General features: G+C 35.1%; 1 protein-coding gene across 13 annotated transcripts in view; it reads right to left on the minus strand.

The window, feature by feature from the left end:
* Window positions 1–21142, minus strand: part of LOC143229663 (uncharacterized) — a 113084-nt gene that overhangs the window by 73385 nt on the left and 18557 nt on the right. Inside the window, exon 1 of one of the 13 annotated variants that reach the window (XM_076462285.1) lies at window positions 1278–1393. The exons of 10 other annotated variants lie outside the window; for them this stretch is intronic. The gene's annotated coding sequence lies outside the window, so the exon portion shown is untranslated. Of the gene's footprint in view, window positions 1–314; window positions 495–1277; window positions 1394–21142 lie in introns of those variants that run through there. 2 more of the 13 variants (XM_076462282.1, XM_076462288.1) reach the window with 2 other exon arrangements.

A 21142-nucleotide genomic window follows, 5' to 3' on the forward strand; every position in this document is an offset into this window, starting at 1 on the left:
CTATTAGGCCTAGGGCTAGGCTTACCTTAGCCCGGCGAATGGGTAATTAGAAGATTATGTAATTACTCACGTAACGTGTCATTTACTTATTTGCTAAATATTTTTTAGCGTGCATGTCAACAAATGTGTGTTAAGTGATATGCTGTAATTTAAATATAAGCTAAGGGATACATGTTAGATATCAGTGTTACGTTTAACGTATATACTCTACACATAACAACGATATACTCGTCGAATAAACTATATCAGACATCACTCATCTGTTAGTATTACACGGCCAGATCAATGCAAAATAGCAAACGGTAAAAACTTACGAATGCGGAAACTGTTTTTCACTATGTACTTTAAGTTTATAGCAGGATCTGACGAAAGGAGCATATCTATATGTAAACAGATACCAAAACGGCTTAATTCTCTTGTTTTGTTTTTAAGTAAGAACTGTTTTCTTTCCCCCAGGATATATTTTGTTTTACTTAACATCCTGAAATCGTTCATACGTTATGTTTTTTTAGGATAGTGTAACGTGTTAACACTATAACAGTGTAGTAAAAAGGAAAATTAAATATAATACTTATCTGTACAAGTTAAATAATAAAAACTTTTTTTAAGGTTAGTGGTGTTATTAAACATTAAAAATGTACGCGATTTCCCTTTCAATTTCTAAAATTTGTCAATATCAAATTCAAGATTACCTACAAAGTCTTTTACATATGCGTGTGATGTATTATTACCGGTGTAGCAACAATTACGTTGTTTACCAAGATAAATTCCATATTACGAATCACGAAACGGAACATAATTTTTATTTAATATAATACAGTAAATTATTTATTTCTTGTGAAACGTAAAGCTACACAATGAGCTATGTGCGATAGCACACTTCGAGGCACCAGGAAGCACGACAAATTTTCCCTTTTTTTTTTTTTATTGAAAATGTAAATTTAACTGGATTCTTTAGTGTATTTTGATGTAATAATAGGAGATTGTAAGTATTATGATAAAATATAGCTTTTTCTGGGTTTTTTTCCCGCGGATTTGAAAGGTGCGTCGAGCATGCGCAACAAGTACACTAAAAAAGGAATAACAAGTGTTTAAAACAATACCACTGGAGGAAGAAATCAAAAGCACCTGACCCTTTCAAGCCCTCAACGACCAAATCCCGACAACAGCCAGACAATAATACCATTTCTATGAATTTAAGACGTTTTCTCACAAAGTGATTCGTTAATTTTGACAAGACATATCACATAAGGTAAAGAAATAAAATCAGTATTCACCAACAAATGATGTATTCTTGATATAAATCAGTGATGTCGAGAAAACCCACTTGTAGAGAAATATATATGTAAAAACGGCTCGTTGGGGTTGAGAAAATATTTTACGTAAAGGAGCGAACAACGTTTTGTCCTTCGGTCATCGTCAGGTTCACAAAGAAAGAAAGAGATAACTAACCGGAAGCTGACCATATGTGTGAAAGGGGTTGTGTAACTGAGTAATATATATGTAAAATCGGCTCGTTTGGGTTGAGAAAATATTTTACGTAAAGGAGCGAACAACGTTTCGACCTTCGGTTCGATCATCGTCAGGTTCAAAGGGGTTGTGTAACTGGATGACCGAAGAAGGTCGAAACGTTGTTCGCTCCTTCTACGATGACCGAAGAAGGTATTTTCTCAACCCAAACGAGCAGATTTTATATATATATATATATCTCTACAAGTGGGTTTTCTGGACATCACTGTGTAACTGAGTGTCGGAATGTAGAGGGCGGTGTTAGATGTTTGAATATATAATTTTATTTTACTATTTCTAATATTGTTATAAAAGTGTTCCTTTATATTGGTTTATTTTGGGTTTAAGTTGTTGTATAAGTAAGGCTTCTTCAATTTTGCGTTTGTTTATGTTCGTTTCTTTATTTAATATTTGAGTGTTTTCTATGATTATGTTGTGTTCATTAGACTTGCAGTGTTCGAAAACGTGTGAAGGTGACTTACGTTCTTTGAATCTGGTTTCCATTTTTCTACTTGTTTCTCCAATATAGATGTCGTGGCATTGATCACATTGTATTTTATAAATAATGTTGGTGTGGTGTTTGTGAGTGTAGTTTTTACATAGTATAGACCTCAGTTTTGTACCTGGTTTTTGAATAAATTTGGTATTAACTGGAATATCATATTTTGTTACTAGTTTTTGCCAAATTTTGGATATTTTTCTGCTGATGTCGAGAATATACGAGGTCTGTTCAAAAATTACGCGGACTAACGTAATAAAACAAAATGTACTTTATTTAGAAGTTACAGGTCTAGAACCCCTTCAAAGTACTCTCCTCCCCAACGCACACACTTATCCTAACGGTGTTTCAACTTGTTGAAACAGTCCTGGTACGCTTCTTTTGTAATGTCCTCCAGCTCCTTCGTCGCATTTGCCTTAATCTCAGGAATCGTCTCAAATCTTCTTCCTATCAAGGGTCTTTTGAGTTTGGGGAACAAGAAAAAATCGCAAGGAGCAAAGTCAGGTGAGTAGGGGGTGGGGAAGAACAGTGATCGAGTGTTTGGCTAAAAACTCACGAGTTCTGAGGGTTGAATTTCGCAGCAACGCGGTGCATCTTCAATTTTTCGGTTAAAATCTCGTAACAAGATCCAACTGATATCCCAAACACTCTTCAACAAACTCCCTGACAGTCAGACGTCGATTTGCCCGCACCAGGGTGTTGATTTTGTCGACGTGTGGGTCGTCAGTTGACGTGGAAGGACGTCCAGGACGCTCATCATCTTCAATGGACTGTCTACCATCCTTAAAACGTTCATGCCACTTGAAACATGCCGTACGCTTCATAGCAACATCAACGTAAGTCGTGTTAAGCATAGCAAAAGTTTCAGTCGCAGATTTTCCAAGTTTAACACAAAATTTCACAGCAAGTCGTTGCTCCTTCAGGTCATTCATTCTGAAATCCGCCAAACGAAAAAATCGCACTTCACTTAAAACCGCGTAGCTTATACACAAATGAAGATATCTGCAATCGGGAAATGGCGTCGTAATCAGCTGATCTGTGCGAACCCAGCGACACCAAGCGGATTCACCTGGAACCAACTGGAGCCGCGCAATTCAAACAGTCCGCGTATTTTTTGAACAACCCTCGTATGGTATGCAGCAGTATAAAGTTTCGTGATTTTTTTTTTATTTGAGAGATATATTTACTTTTGTTGGTTGATTTTGCTTTCTGTCTAGGTGTGTGCGTATAATGTTTTCTACGGTTTGTGGAGGAAACTTATTGATGTTGATGAAGTATTGTTTTATTTTGTCTAATTCATCGTTAATTTTATCTGGTGAGCATAGTTTTGTGGTTGTGTTTATTTGATTTCTTAGTATGTTGAGTTTTTGTTTTGTTTCATGTGCTGAGTCCCAAGGAATGTATAGTCTAGTATGGGTAATTTTTCGGTGGATTTCCGTTTTGAATTGTGTGTCGGTTCTTGTAAGTTTGAGGTTAAGAAATGATATTTGATTGATTTCTTCCTGTTCACATGTGAAGTTAATGTTGGGATGTATAGAGTTAATGTGATTGAAAAAATTTAGTGTGTGTTCTGTAGATCTGAATCCCGCAACCGTGTCATCTACATATCTGTATCAGTATAGTCGTAGATGTAATGCTGTGTTAATTGCTTGTGTTTCAACTTGTGTCATAAAAATAGTGGCTAGAACTGGTGATACTGGGTTGCCCATGCTTAGGCCATTTTTTTGTATATAGTTGTGGTTGTTGAACATGAAGTTTGTCTTCATTGTCTTCATTCCACTCAAATATTAAATAAAGAAACAAACATAAACAAACGTAAAATTAAAGAAGCCTTACTTATACAACAACTTAAGCCCAAAATAAACCAATACAAAAGAACACCTTTATACCTATATTACAAATAATAAAATAAAATTATATATTCAAACATCTAACACCGCCCTGTACATTCCGACACTCAGTTAAACAACCCCTTTCAAACATGTGGTCAGCTTGTGGTCAGTTACCTCTTTCTTTCTTTGTGAGCCTGACGATGACCGAAGAAGAACGAAACGTTCTTCGCTCCTCTACGTAAAATATGTTCTCAACCCAAACGAGCTGTTTTTACATATATATTCTTTATATACATTCTTCAGTTTTCTTCTTTGACAGATAAGACGCGCTAACCTTTGATCAATGACGTAAAGTTGCGTGATATTCAACCATCCAATAAAGAATTGCTCTAATAATTCATGGAATTAGTTGAAAGAGCGGCAATTACATGTCGTTGAAACACAAGTAAGGAGGACGACGTTTCGAAAATCTTCCAACTGGCAATTTCTATCCATTCAACAAAAGTTCATCATGAATACTCTGCCTAAACAACCCATCAAGAAATACTCCAATAATTGTTTATAAATGTTAATACATTAATAGATGATAACAGATTAAATTATACGTACATCAAGTACTAAAACAGCTTAACTACAGTTATATTTTACAGGACACATAGTATACTAGTCCAGCGTTGAAAGAACTGGCAAAAAACAAATTTTTTAAAACACCAGAAGCAGAAGTACATTAGTACTCTACGGAAAGCAATGTTAATTAAGGTATTATTATTGAATACAGCAACATTTATACTGATGCAAAAAATAACTATATATTGAGACCAATTCAGAAGACAGTGATCTAAAAACTTGAGATCATAGATAATTTTTCGTCCCTTTAAAGTTTTATTTAAACTGATGAGAAGGTAAATATGTGGCTTTTATACCAAAAGAAAATAAAATGTCATAGTAAATTTCCTTTTACAGGAAAACAAAATCTCAGTGTTACGTATTATTATATCAGCTAAGTCACATATTCTTGGGGGTAAAGGCTGATGAAATACGCTCGATTCATTGAAAAAAATCATTTTAACATGTGACATAATGATAACATATTTCCCTAACTTTTTTTGCAACAACATTTATAGCCTAACATCTTTTCCACTTCACTGACAAAACGTTGAATACAATAACATTAGAGATGATGTTATAATTATTAAAAAAGGGCTGGGAAGTGTTTTTAATATATAATATTATGCACAGTATGCTGCCACATATTACGTGTACTGAAATCGTGTTTACAAGTTTTCTCAAGTTTCCAAATATTAAGTTTTTGTATTAAACATTATTGAACTCCACTTCCAAGAGCAGCGCATGCGTGCTTGATTCCGATTCTTACATATTTTGTCGAATGAAAAACAAGAACAGCTTTCAAAGTTAAATCTAATCTGTGTTAAATTAAATGTAACAACAATGTTACTACTATTCAAGAGACCCGGCATGGCCAGGTTGGTTAAGGCGTTCGGCTAGTAATCTGAGGGTCGCAGGTTCGAGGCCCGGCATGGCCTAGCGCGTAAGGCGTGCGACTCGTAATCCGAGGGTCGCGGGTTAGCGCCCGCGTCGCACTAAACATGCTCGCCCTCCCAGCCGTGGGGGGGTGTATAATGTGACGGTCAATCCCACTATTCGTTGGTAAAAGAGTAGCCCAAGAGTTGGTGGTGGGTGGTGATGACTATCTGCCTTCCCTCTAGTCTTACACTGCTAAATTAGGGACGGCTAGCACAGATAGCCCTCGAGTAGCTTTGTGCGAAATTCCCAAACAAACAAACAAAACGCAGGTTCGAAGCGTCGTCGCACTAAATATACTCGCCCTTTCAGCCGTGAGGGCGTTATAATGTCACGATCAATCACACTATTCTTTGGTAAAATAGCCCAAGGGTTGGCGGTGGGTGATGATGACTAGCTGCCTTCCTTCTAGTCTTACACTGCTAAATTAGGGACGTCTAGCGCAGATAGCGCGAAATTCAAAAACAAACAAACAAAATTATTCAAGAGTAGAACATTACTAGAACCCAGATACTGTGAAGCAAGTACTTACCTTGGTCAGTCAAGTGATGCAGGTCCCCGTAAATTAAATCTTCACTGTTAAACAACTAGTTTTTAATTTACATACATTTTGAATACTGTTGGTTCTCGTTGTAAAATTAACATATGTTAAATGTTAATAGTACAAAATAATTTCAAAATATAGATGTTTAATAACAATCTTTGTAGCAACAAAATACCAAAAAAAACTCTATGACATCATATTCACTATTAATAATAACTAGGTATTAAAATTGGACTTTTTCTTTAATACACATACACACACTAGACCTGTATCACTTATACCCAGTTATACTAACTAGATAAATTTTCCAAATTTATGCAACTGCAAACTTAGTAATTACCAATACTGCACTATGCTAATGTTTTTTGCCCTGTTTAATTATTATTAAAGACACTACTGCCTTTTATTTAGATTTAAAAATAAATTAAACAAATAATTTCTATATAAAATTACTATAGGCTGCCATACAGCATGGTCGCTGATACATCTAGCAAAGGGAGCCAAGAGGATGACTCAAAGAGGCGTGAGCTGTGCTGGGTTTAGGCAAACAAACAAAACAAGTAGCTTCTTAAAATTCAGTTGTAAGTGAAGACAATGCAAACGCGGCGACAGTTGGAGGTACTGTCCCTCCAACACTGCCAATTCTAAGGCAATAATTTTTTTTTCCTGTCTTATTCTGTTCGTTAACAGAGTCATCAGCAGCAATACTGGCATTATACTATGAAATGAAAAAACTTAAATTGTGCAAGAAATTAAGTGCTTCAAGGCGTTTAATTAGAAGAGGGACAAAAGAGAAAAGATAAGGAAAACAAGCTGGTAATGGAAATAGAGTGGAAGAATTGGATATGAGTTTTGATGTTATCTCGAAACACACTCGTATCGCCACAAATTGAAAAAAGAACAGCTATTGAAAAAGCTACCGAATGAGAACAATATTACAACAGTATAAGGTGAAACCACTGACAATGAAGGAAAATGTTAAAAAGGACATCTCATCGTTGTAACTATCAACACAGTATACTGTCAGTTACCAATGCTAGAAACACAGTGGAATCAGAGATTCTAGCGATAAACATGGAGATTACTGGCAAGGAATGCATCTTGGTCAACTTGTACATCTTCAATGACATCAAGACAGATGAAAAGAACTACACGAACCTGTAGAATCTGCTCATGAATATGAATATAAATGTCATAATTACAGGCACCTTTAATATCAAAACACTAACTGGCTGAGCATTGACCAAAATGTCAATAGAATATGGTTGAAGAAGGCAATGTAAAACATTAACTTAGTGTAGCCAGTGTTGTTTCTTTTTGTCCAACTGAAATTGAAGTTATTGTCTTTAATGAGCAGTGACCAGAACTACACAGATATGTACAGAGCCAATAAAGTTCCATCGCAAAACCCACTCAGACTAAAAGCTTCTAACACAGAACAAGATCCATACCCATCGTGCATAAATGCAGGAAGGCAGTGAGAAAAGATGTAATTGATGAGAAATAAATGTGGTAGCCACAGTAAACCAAAATGTAAGACAATGAAATTGAAACAAGCCTAGAAATAAAACATTGAGGCCAAAATATGTATTGAAAGTGAAGATGAGATCAAGTAGAATTCAACAAAGCTACGTCAGAATTCCAGCACAAAGTTGAGGAAGATATGAATCATTATTTCTTTCAATATGATCCAGTAAACCCCAGTATACTAAACCTATTTTATAAAAAAACAAAAAACTATTAAAAGAGTAAACGAGTGGAAATACAGTAGGATCATAGGAGATTAAAGATTCAAATGGTAAATGTCTTAGAAACGGTGAAAAAAGTAAAGTCTTCTTGAAAATGTATACGAGCCAGCTACAAGAAGTGAATGACATCATTCAACGTGAAGCTGAGCATTAATACTGAATGAATTAAATACAATTATTTGAAAAACAAAAATATTCTGCATTAGAGCCAGATGATAAGAAATATATCCAAAATCAAAACTATTTCCATGTTTGTCGATTATTGAGAAAAAACAAACAAACCACACAGACCACTTAATGACAGTGTTACCCACAGTCATAAAAAATATAGTACATGGAGGATACAGACTGATACCAATGTTAAATATATGTCTAAAGCTCATGGGAAAAAGTAGCTGCAAAAAGACTCCTATAAGAGAAATCATCTTCCTACACAAAAAAAGATATAAGATCAAAGAGAACTTCAATCTCAAATTTGAAGTAGTCACATACAGCATATAGTCGTGTATGCAGAAATCACATCACTCTGCTGTTGGATTACTTTACCTTGAAGATGCCTACAACTGAATGAATACTGACCACATACTAAAGTCTGTAAATCTCTGAAAAATTTTAAGACAGTGAACATTGGTTTTGCTAAAGACTTAATGGACAAAAGTATAATAATGTCTGCACATAACCAGTTTAAAAAGACTCATCCTTCTCAAATATGCTGCTGAACAGAGAACGATCGTCATGGTCACATTTAGTGTAAATACAACCATATATAATCCAATATATCAGAACTTGAAGGGGACAGGCAAAGCAGCAAAATGAGACTAAAACTGGATCTAGGAAAGATATGTCCACTGGAAAACATCAAGATTGTTTAGTGAGTTAAGGCAAATGGGATTAAGTTAAGCACAACGAAGATTGGCAGTACGATGTATATGGAAACGTCAGATCTAGTCGACACAACCAAAGATATAAAATGGACTTTCGAGCAGAGACCAACAGCGATTATAGAAAAGGATAGCTCAGTCAGGAAAGGCAGGACTTTATGGGCAGTGGTTAAGTGGAGAAGATAGACATATCTAGTGTTTGAATGGTCAATTACAAAAAACTAAGATATCCAATTCATTTAGAGAATAATATGAAACATACGAGTATAATGTGGTCTGAATGACCGATAACAATGAAGAGCATAACAGGATCATATTTCTGAGAGACTGCCTATACTCAATCACAAGTTTCGAGAAAGATTTTGCCTAAAATCATGGGCAAAGTCTTAAACACTATTCTAAAAACGTCTCGTTGGGTATTAAAATTTTAATTAAAATAAAGTACATCGTGTTCTGTGCTCTATATTAATTAAAGTGTTAATATCTATACCAGCCGTCTTTAAGTGGGTTCCTCGTCATCATGAAACCCTTTAACAGCTTGAAGGTTCATCTGATAAGAACGTATGTATTCGAGGCTGCAATGGCACATTAATGAATGAAAACTGAATGGCCTAGCTGGTACAGCATAGCTCTTAGACTACATGGTAAGATCTACCAATGATATCTTAATGAAATAACATATAAACAGAAGAAACACGAAAAAATAGACCAGAGGCCACATTGGTTTGCTGAAAGTAATAGGGTGGAAGTGGAACGAGCGCAAAAGTAATTTGAGAGGTCAGATGCTACTTCAATAAAATTTATTTGAGCTTGATTAATTAATAGAAAAACCTTGAGGAGAATATTGTAGGGACAAGAGCCTGTACCAAGGTTAGTACCAAACTCTTCGTGCATAAAATAACAGTATTAAAATCATCTTATCTACATAGAGTACATGGGTATTAAAGTAAAAAAAAAAAAAAAAAATGATTATGTTTGTTGTTGAGCACAAAGCTACACAATGGGTTGTTTGTGTTGTACCCACCACCAGCAACAAAGTCCAATTTTTAGAGTCATAAGTACAAAAACTTATTACTGAACCACTAAGAAACAATTATTAAATCATAACACACCGTCATACTATAATGGAACTCTTGATTGAATGATACGGAAAAACCTTTTTTATTACGCAATGTGCAACCACAAACTTCGCGAAATTTTTATTCTGTATGCATGTAGAATTGCAATATTCTATGTATTCATGACATCATATCTGCACCCTGAGAATACATCACATACAGATATAATGCTTTGGAGCCATCTATATAAATATAATATTACTGTCTGTTGTATGTTCATGTAAATACTTCGCAGGGTGTAAGATGGATCTCCACCAAAACTGGTATGGAGGTTCATTAAGTTAATAAGGAAATACATATAAATTTTCAATTTTACATTTAGCGGTTTTTACGGGTTTTTTTTTTTTTTTTTAACCGCTACTTCGCCCTTGTTGATGGATCTTCACCAAGTTTATACATGAAGGTTTGTTGAGTACATGAGGAGATGCATTCAAATTTACGGTTTCACATTTCGTGTTTTGCTGTTTTTATGGGTGTTTTGGTGTTGTTTTTTAAATTTTATATATAAAGGAAACAACTTTATGTCCCAAGATAACCTTTCAATAATCATGAATTTAAATAACTTCCGTCCAGGGTACGGGTACCCCAGCTAGTAATTAATAATAACAGTTTTAGATAAAAGTGGTTGCTCTTGGCCAGTACTTCCTTTTGGACGATGGTCTGAATTAGGACCAATGTAACCCTATCTAGACTGAGCACGTGATGTGAAAGGGTTCCACGATTAAAAGGAGTACTAATTCCCTGTAGCGTGTAAATGAATAAATAAAACGTTTTATAATATAAGAAGACAACCTATATTAGCACTAACATATTTGAAACTGTTAATTGGAAAATATTTTCAGTTATTAGTATTAATAACCAAAACAGGTTTCACGTGAAATATATATTTTATAAAATAGAATAAAATATCTTTACTACGATGAAAACTAGACATTAATATGAAACGTATTAAACTACGTTTATTGTTTTACAAATTAAGATGCAAATGCATTGTTATATTGTGTGGATATGGACGTCATTATCAATGGTAGATTGATACTTTGAGAACAATAGTAGTAGGAAAGCAGTGTTAGGTCATTAGACTCGCTACCCTTTTCGTATGCTTAAATGATTGTTGGATATCACACAAAGCTACTCAATGGATATCTGTATTAGCTGTCCTTATTTTTGAAGCGATAGACTGATAAAAATCTGACCGTCACACTTACTACATACCCTTTATCTCAAAGTAACAGGGTGCGAACCACCAAACTTCTGACTGATCGTCTGGAACGTTAATCACCAAATAATGAAAGTGTTACCAAAGCACAAGAATGCCATTTATTTCCTTCTCTAAACCTAAACAATGCTCAGAAGTACGCCTAACAGAAACATATAGAAAGCAGAAGAATTCTAAGTATCTCTTAACCATTTTGAGATAATTTCGTTGTTACCGAGAAAATATGCGTTTCATAACACTAACACAAAATTCTTAAACTGCATTACGTTTGGATGTTTATTATACTATTGTGATTTTTTAATATTATTTCGATTTTGAAAATATTAAAGCCTAAGTGCCAGATGATGAACCCTATGGAACCTTTGTATGAAGTAGTCACTCCAAAAATAGGTAGCATTTTTAAAAGCTTTACAAAACAAAACATATTTTGCAAACATTTTTGGTTAAATTTTGGTTTGGTTTGTTTCGAATTTCGCGCAAAGCTATGAGGGCTATCTACGCCCGCCAACTCTTCGGCTACTGTTTTACCAACAAATAGTGGAATAGACCGTAATATTATAACACCCCCACGGTTTGGTGTGACGGGAATTCGAGCCCGCTTCCCTCAGATTACGAGTCGAGTGCCTTAACCACCTGGCCTTGGTTAAATTATACTGGCATTAAAAAAAATCACCTTGCACTGTATCTTTTCAACAAATTAATCCTTTAGTAATATTGAAAACTATAGAATTGAATGTTCACACTACTTTCATTAAAAAACAACAACGGAAGTTTAAAAACTAGTAACTATAACGCAAAGTTCAAAACCAGTGATACAATTTTGACAAAATTCGTTAACGCGTGCCGTTTCCATAGTAACACTTGTCTTCTTAGACTACTAAATCGTAGCAATTTCCCCAACCACCAAACTAATTCAACTAAAAACGCGTTTACTACGAGCTATTTAAAATACACAATAGATGTTTTTAATAATTATTATATAGCTTAAATGTTTTATGTCATATAATAATGCATTAATCAAAGCAAATTTATTTACGAGTTCCCTCGCATGAAAAATACACTAAAAGCAGTTTTATATGCAAGACTATTATAAAACATAATAAGCGTAAACTATATTTTTGCAGTTATTAACAACAGTAAAAAGTTTAATATGCAGTAATTAGATATATCAATACTTCGTACTTGATATTATGAGGCATCTCGAATGTCAAGAGACACAACCGTATGGTACTGAGTAATATATAAAACAAGTGAAACAGAAGTATTACAAGAGATATTTTCTCAAGTAATCAGCGATTTCTGCTTGATAAATGACTTAACAATATAATTATGATGTCTCATCAACTCTATCCATTTCTCCACTTCACGATATAACTTTTTTCTTCCATAACTGAATAACGTTTCAAATCATTCACAGTGTGTGTGAACAAGAGAGAGGGGTGGTATTCAATACGTTCACCTTTATTCTTCCTACAGTATAAGGAATCCACCAAGCGCGAAGCAGTTTATCAGGTCAGTGGTGCATCCATTATAAACCACAACTAGTACTATTTAGGTTACCTATTGTATATGTTAATACTGTCATTGCTACTTTATACACGTTGTTACAAGCTAAGTTTTGGTTTGTTTTTCGAATCTATACACGTTTATACAATCATTTCTTTAAATTTAACAAAAATAAAATACGTTAGTCGTTCTGTAACGAATATTTACACACGTACAGAAATGGAGAATGAACGAGGGAGGTCTGCCAAGTCTATTGTCTTTTTCTAGATTAAATATACCATAATTGTACACACAAACATGCCTGTGTGTGTTTGTATTCATATTAAGCGGAAACTGCAACTTTGCCTAATGCTTCTACAGAATATAAATTTTAAAATACATATAATTTTCCAACCAAGCCAACTATTTTAGTCTCCTCAACCATAAGATAGTGATGTTAATATAAAGATTATGTCGTTTCGTATATACAGCACACGCCCTTACCGTATGTTCGGGAATAGCTCGTTTTGAACTCATCCGGTTTGCAATTATCATAGCTTGTTTCCCAACTGGTTTTAAGTAAAAAAATTAAAATATATTCTAGTTAATTTATAAACGTCCAACATGCGTGAGTAGCAGGAAATGATAAGATTCATATGAAACCTAAATATTAGTAGTTGTATTAAAAGATAAAAAATCTCGTAATATGCCTCGATTTACAAAAATAAATAACTGATCAAGAAGAAAATAGGTTTTTCATGAGAATGACTTGTCAATCCTGTCTCGTCCAATTCGAGTTATTTGCCAAGATTATTAGTCTTAGTTATGGCGTGATATTCATGCGCTAGTTTTGGCTTTCAAACAGCATTTTCCTATATTGAAATACTAACACATAAGCCTTTTAGTCATTGTTACGAATGAAACACGTCACTTTTCCTTATTACAGTGTGTGATATTTTTGTTTCTTTCGATGATATAAACTGATGAAAAACCAAAACAACAGATCTTCGCAAATAAATGATCTCACAATGCATGTAAAAATGCCATTAGATCTCGTATCAGGTGCAAATATACAACAGAGGAAAAAAAGAAGACACACAAAATAACCTATTTGAGGACCTAGTACCCTGTTTTCTTTGGCAACACTAAAAAAGATTTTAAAAAAAGCTAAAAATAAATTCACATTTTCAATGCATCCCGTGTTAAGTCACGATGTGCGTTTGCGAAATTTGTTTGTTTCTTTGACCAAAACGTCCTCTGTTTTAGAGATAGCAGGACCAGTCTTGGTAAGCAGACTCGAGGTATTCTTATCTATACTGTAGCCCATTTAGCGATATAAATCAATTCCGGAAGGTCACTCGGGCATGATGAGGTCTAGAAGTAGATTGCAGGGCCGCTGAACCAGAATCTGGCAATTTATTTTGTGTTCCTAACCCCCTCGGGATTCCAGAATGACATGTTTTAAATTGTGTTCATATATCACAATTAGCAGGACCAAACGTAGCACACGTGTTGAAATAGCATGGACAAATATCATAATGAGGACTGTTAACGGGTACAAATCCCCCTTGGGATAGCTATAAATGCAAATGGGGAAAATGAAGGATATTGATCGGTATATTGATGCCTTTTGAATTCAAGAGGAGGACTTTGAACCTAGAGGCAGATATCACAAATTACTTTATATGTATTTCTTGCGTTTTTCATGTTACCTATTCATTGATACAAGCTTCTTGAATAGTTTTGTTTGAAAAGTTACAAGTTACAAAAGAAACACACCAAAACAACGAATTTGAGTCTCTGAATACTCAGATATGAATATAAAGCTTGAAAACCAGTTTAGGAAGAAACCTTTTATAAAAACGTTTACAGTGAAAGAGATGAAACTCACTCTCTTCTACACTACAATTGAGTACTCTGGAATAGTAAGAAAAAGAGGCCAACACTCGTGGGCAAATGCAATATGTCTACGACAAGCAATCCCACCATGGCCAATTTTGACACAAGAAAAATCGTGAAAAACATAGAAGAATCGAAAACTGTCTACATCACTGCCCGAGACCTGCAACAAGGTATCTTTATGTAAATTGGTGAAGACAAGACCGACTAATTGAGCAAGGTATAACCATACCTAGATTCAAGTTAACCTGCCAAGAAATGAAGGATTGGCGATTGGTTGAAAAGCGTTTGGAAGAAAGATAAGCAAGAGAAAAACAGTGTTGTTCTCTGTAGAGACATAATAAAGCTTGGCAGATACTAACTTATGATACATTCATTTATCATAATCTGCGTATAAACATATACGCTTTAGTAAAAAAGTATGAACAACTAACTTTGTTTTTTAAGTGAATGTGTGAGTAGTAAAGTAATCGACTGTAAGGCGAGAATATTTTTACGTAAAAAGTTCCAAAAAACATTTTTCACTGTTTGATCTCTGTATATTTACCGTTTTCGTACCATTTTTTTAAACCGTAAAGCTCACAGTATTTGATAAGTACTTCATAATAAAATGTTGAATATTCATTTGACCCAATGGGTTGCAAGCGACAAGTCTGAGTTCTTATAGCAATCGGCTTCGATACCCGAAGTGCGCACAGAATAGACAGCTCAGTGTGTAGGTTTATACTTAACCATATTAATTATCTATTTACCGAGAATCAGTAATAAAAGTGGGAGTATTTGTCCCCATGGGTTACGCGCCAGTGAGTAAAAGGTTAAATTTGTTGTTCTGATATTCAATGGTTTATACGGATCTTCGAAAAACTAAGTGAAATCAAACCACGTTTCAAGAAATAAATAAACAAAAAGCTTAAATTCGTTACATTCAAACCACAATTAAACCATTCACGTCACACACAATTGTGTGCAAAGTAATATGATGACGTTAGCAAATTATTGGTAAGGAATTAATTTTAATACTTGATTTTATGCTGCCACTTCGTGGCAAAGTGGTATGTTTTCGGACTTACAACGCCAGAAACCGGGTTTCGATAATCGTGATAGACAGAACACACATACCCCATTGTGTAACATTGTGCTTTAAGTTCAAACAAACAAAATATTTTTCAACTTTCTTGTAGATGTTGAATTATTATTGTAGAGTTTGAAAAAAAAAAAACATGCAATAGGTTGTCCAGAAATAAATGTTAGAATTATCACGATGACATTTAAAAGCTGAATACTGAGTAACTTATCATTGGTTGGTTGACTGGTTTAATCCAACGTTTGTCGCTTATAAGAAGTCTTAGCTGTCTGCCGTTTCAACTCTACTCAGAGTAAGTTTCGCAACCTTCAAGGCAACAAGGGCAAGAAGGGCTTTCGTTTGATTTTCCCCTAGGACTTCAAACTTGGACGAAAAGCTACCGAAACTACATGAAACATCAACCAGACATTCGGCCATTGATCTGTTACTAAATATACAGGTTTCAACATGAAGATGAAAGTCTTGAAAATCATGAAGGTCGTGGAAGAAAGCCATCCTTAGATAAAAACACATTTAGGGAAGCAGTTGAGATAGACCTTCGCACAACAGTACGTGAGCTTGCAGAAAGCTAGGCACAAGCAAATTAAGCATTTCAATCGCGCTCAAGTGGTTGACAAAGATGAAAAAGTTAGATAATTGGGTTCCGCATGAGCTGACTGAAGATCAACAAAAAAAATCGGCGTTATGAGACCTGTCAAGGATGACGCCCCAAAATTGAATGAATTAGAAATCGAGGTTCTGCCTTATTTACCTTATTCTCCAGACCTTTTCCCTACAGATTTTTATTTTTTTCAAGAACTTTGACAACTTTTTTACTCTGATTTCTACAGTAGGAGCATAAACAGCATCGTTGCACATTGGCAAAAGTGTGTTGAAGCAAATTGTGCTTAAAAGACAATGGTGCTAACTTTGATTAAAGCATATTTTACAACACTTGTTTATATTTTTTTTCCAAATTTCGCAGTTCAAAAACATGATTTTCTGGACAGCATAATATACACAATTATATATATATATATATATATATATATATATATATATATGTGTGTGTGTGTGTGTGTGTGTGTGTGTGTGTGTGTGTGTGTGTGTGTGTGTGTAAAATTACCAACTCTACTATCTACCCTTTGACCCCGCGAAGAGCAGAACGCTGTATTTTAAAATGTTAGGTCCATACACTTACACACCAGATCACCGGAAACATGAAATTAGTATTATGACCTATTCAAAATAGCAACAGTAAATACCAAGAAACATATACACTACTACTACTTCATTAGACCTTATTACCATCTAATACACTCGAGTGAATGGCCTTGACAGTCCTAAAAACCCTAAAAAGCAAGTTCAGTGACGGGGATTCAAACCCACGACCCCTGAATTGAGAGACGAGTGCTCTAACCACGAGGTCCACCATAGAATATGTATATACACACACACACACACACACACACATCAACGACTAAATGTCTTCAAAATCACAATGGCCACCATTTTACAGTATGGTCGCATACACTATGTAATTCATATATCTCAAAAGATTAGTTTTGGATTGGTTGTTGTTGAGTGCTTAGCCATACCATGCTCTATCTGTGTTCTGCCACGAATGATACTGAAATACGATTTTTAGCGTCATAAACTTGCAAACTTACTGCTGAGCCACTGAGGGGCATCTCTAAACAAACAGAATTCGGTTTGGAAACTTAAAAGCTTTGCATCGATAAGCAAATAACTAATCATACAGATATTTGACTTAGATGAATGATTCTGCCATTAATGGAAAACTGCAGTAGCAGAACGGTATTACACATATGCATACATTTAACGTTATAAAAAAATGTTTCAGTGGTGGCACGCGATGATCGATGAATTGCATTAAACACGTGTATACTGGTGGTTTGTTGTACTATCACCAAGTGCTTTTGTAAACAGGTTCTCATTTTACACGTCTGTATCTTTAAAATTTCAACTGTGTGGTCCACTTTGTCAACTTTGACAAACAGAACACAGATTCTGTTATATACAAAACATTTCCACCAAAAGATAGTTCAAACATTCACATTTATAAAAAAAACAAAAAACCTTACTGACTTGACAGACAAGACAGAAGAAGTATTTCGAATAAAGCTCAGGGTGAAATCATTACTTAAAATTGTTTAGCATAAAGCCACTCAATGAGCTATTTGCACTCTACCTATCGTGGGAGTCAAAACCGGATTTTTAGCGTTATACGTCCTCCGATTTATCACAAAGACACCGGAAAATGTGTGTGGGGGGTATTTCTTTGTGTGGTTTTGATAATAAACCTTATGTAAATTTGTTTTAATTATGTTATACATGTATGGTTCACGTGTGTTATAAATTTTAACTGGATTTTAATTTTTTTTAAATCAAGTATTAAACTAGGATATATTCAGATTGTCTCTTTGATTGGAATTAAGCACAAAGCTACACAATGGACTATCTGTGTTCTACTCACAACGGGTATTGAAACCCGGTTTCTAGCGATGCCAGTCCGTAGATATACTGCTGTGTCCCTGGGAACGTATTCAAATAGAAAAAAAAAAAAAAAGACAAATTAACAACATTTGAAGCTTGAGGGCCAGGTTGTTAGGGCTCTCGACTCGCAATCTATGGGTTGCGCTTGCGCGCGTGTTATTATAGCAAAGCCCCATTGAGCTATCTGCTGAATCCACCAAGAGAAATCGAACCCCTGATTTCAGCGTTGTAAATCCAAAAGACTTACCGCTGTACCAGTTGAGAACCTGAAGGTCGCGGGTTCGAATCCCCGTCATACCAAATATGCTCGCCCTTTTGATTGGGAGGGCGTTATAATGTACGATCAACCCCACTAGTCGTTGGTAAGTGCAGTCCAAAAGTTAGCAATGGGAGGTGATGATTAGCTGCCTTCCCTCTTGTCTTTCACTCCTAAATTGTGGGCGGCTAGCGCAGATAGCCCTCGTGTAACTTTGCGCAAAATTCAAAACAAACAAATCAAGCTTGAGATGACATCCACTATCCATAAAAATAATCCAGAACAATGCAGGTGCCTTACCTTTTTTTTTTTTTTTCCCGAAATAAAATAACAGTCAAATTCATAGTATTTGTGTTTGTGAATATAGTCACTTGCTGAGAATTGTTATCTTCTTGCTCATTTAAGCAATACACAAATGATGGCTCTCGAGAGAAGACTTATAATGTTGAAATGTGATGTTCGATCACTACAATAGACGTAGCTACAAATATCCATTTTGCAACTTTGTCATGATCTTGAAAGAGTTTGTATATTGTGTTTTGGGAAAAAATATTGTATTTTACCCTTCCAAAGAGTAACTCTTTAAGGTATATTAAATTAATTTTTACGTTATCATGCAAATGTTCTGCACATAGTTAGCGACATCCTTGTAAAGCGGTTGTAAAAGCTTCGTAAAACTGCACCAATTATCTTATTGAGATAAAGATTACACGTCAAACATTGTTCCATGGGGTTTGAAGTCACTCGGTCCTGTTTTTGCGCCATGCCCTTTTCAAGTGTGGTTGAACCTACTCCAAAGGGTGGTGCACGAGTTTGAAATAGTAATATGTTAGGATGACCATTGAGACAGGTAGTACAAGGATCGTGGTATATAGCTTTAGAATCTTGGTCTCACTTTTCAATTTTATTACATTATTCACGATCCTGTCTTTAAGAGGATGAATTTGGTTTCCAATCTGTACTCTAATCCAGCAGGTACTAAAAGTTACTCAGGCGACTGAAGTCAGCCAGTTCAAGGTCAAAGACACAACCATCACCGTATGAATAATTATCTACTTTATTCGTATGTTTGTGCATTTCCATCATTCGCTGTTCGAGTGCAAAAAAAAAAAAACAAACTTACTTGTATAAAATATCTGGAACTTACATTTTGCGAATATTCCAAAACATTTCAGTGTACCTAAATACCACATAATGGACTAAGAATAACTGAAATGGCTGATGAACCTCTAAAAAAAGTGTGACTACATGTGGAATAAAGGTACTGCAACAGTACAACTTAACTGTGAAACATTACCCAGGCGAGACCAAAATATTATATTCCCAGACTGTGAGATCATGTCTGTTGAAGTTTCATATCCTAGACAGTTTTTAGTGATCAACTTCATACCAGCAGCAGTTGTGACAAATTGTACTAATGATTATAATTCTGCAATAAAATGATCACCAAAAATGACCAGTCAGGAACTCAAACATCATACATAAATATCAGTGCATGTTTGGTGTAACAGGGATTCGAACCCCCGACCCTCGGATTACGAGTCAAGCGCCTTAACCACCTAGCTTTGCCGGACCAGCACCTACTGTATGCTATCACGATGCATGACGCAAATAAGCAAGTTAACTTTTTTTTTCTGTATTTCTTCGAGTTTTGGTGAAAAGTACAGCTTCAAGTGTACCTGCGTGTCCACAAGGATATGTAAAATAGATACCTTCATAAATAATTAATGTATGTGAAGATATAAGTTAGGTAACAAGGAAGGCAAATGTGCATGAAAAGAAGTGGTGTAACAAAACAGTACCAAAATAAAAAAGTGTGAACCTGGTGACTTATTTCAGCTTTGTGACAAGTGTGCAACACATAGCAGCTTAGTTTTGTTTGAACTGATACACATATTGACTGATAACAGCTGAACAAGGTGAACTGGAAAGTTAGAGCAGCCACGTGATGCACACAGATGCATCAAGCCAATTCACACGCTTGAGTTCTACACCACCAATGAATCTCTTAAAAACTTGTTACATTACGAATTAGAAATGGAAGAGAAACTTAACTATGAAGATAATGATGAAAGTATTATATCATATGATCTTTACTGGGCTGATAAGGAAGACACTGGCAGTGTGTATATATTTGACTGTTCCTTATAAATCGGATGAGAAAATGCCCAAAAAGGAGAGTGCAGTCAACTCAGATGATCATCCATGATGTCATCAACCATCACCTACTTGTTATGGTTGTTGGAGTTAATTGCAATTAGTAAAGGTTACATTATTTGATATATCAAGCGATGACTCGTGATAAATTTACTCCAGTACACTGTGTAAGTCACTATTATTTATAGAATAGCTTGCTCATTGATAGAGCAACAGATAAAAGGAAGGCATTGTTATTCTTATTTTGCGAGTATAATTTTTAGCATAGAGATATTAATGACGATTCCTTGTTCTGTCTAGCTGAGTTGTACTGGCATTTCCGTAAATTATTGTGCACAAAACACGCTAGATAAACTGATATAACAAGTTAGGTTGTCATAAGATTAGGAAAGTCGTATTTCGCAGTTCTTTATAAATTTTGTGGCTGATGATTATGAACGTTTGTTTGTTAAAATTTCTTGAGTAAACTTTGATTATTGCCCTCAAGTCTGAGTGATGGTGTTACGTCACAACGTGTGATTGTACCTAATGATCTGATGTGTCTGTTACAATTCTGTTATAGCACAGTTAGGTTATTGTTTTGTTTGTTTGTTTGTTATTAAGCACAAAGCTACACAAAGAGCTATCTGTGCTTCGTCCAACACGGGTATCGATATTCGGTTTCTAGTAGCACAAGTCCGCAGAAATAAAGCTGTGCCACTGGAAGGTTCCACAGTAAGAAGTTCGGTTTTAAAAATCTAAAAAAATGGTTAAAACGGGATAAAAAAAATTCCAGTAAAGCAATACTTCACCATTTGCTAACGTGACGTCATCAGGTGTTAGGTTTTTACACAGCATAGGAAATTGCTAATCTGATCTAATAATAAGTTTTGG

The sequence above is a fragment of the Tachypleus tridentatus genome, chromosome 10, assembly GCF_004210375.1.
Source record: "Tachypleus tridentatus isolate NWPU-2018 chromosome 10, ASM421037v1, whole genome shotgun sequence".
NCBI classification, from domain to species: Eukaryota; Metazoa; Arthropoda; class Merostomata; order Xiphosura; family Limulidae; genus Tachypleus; species Tachypleus tridentatus.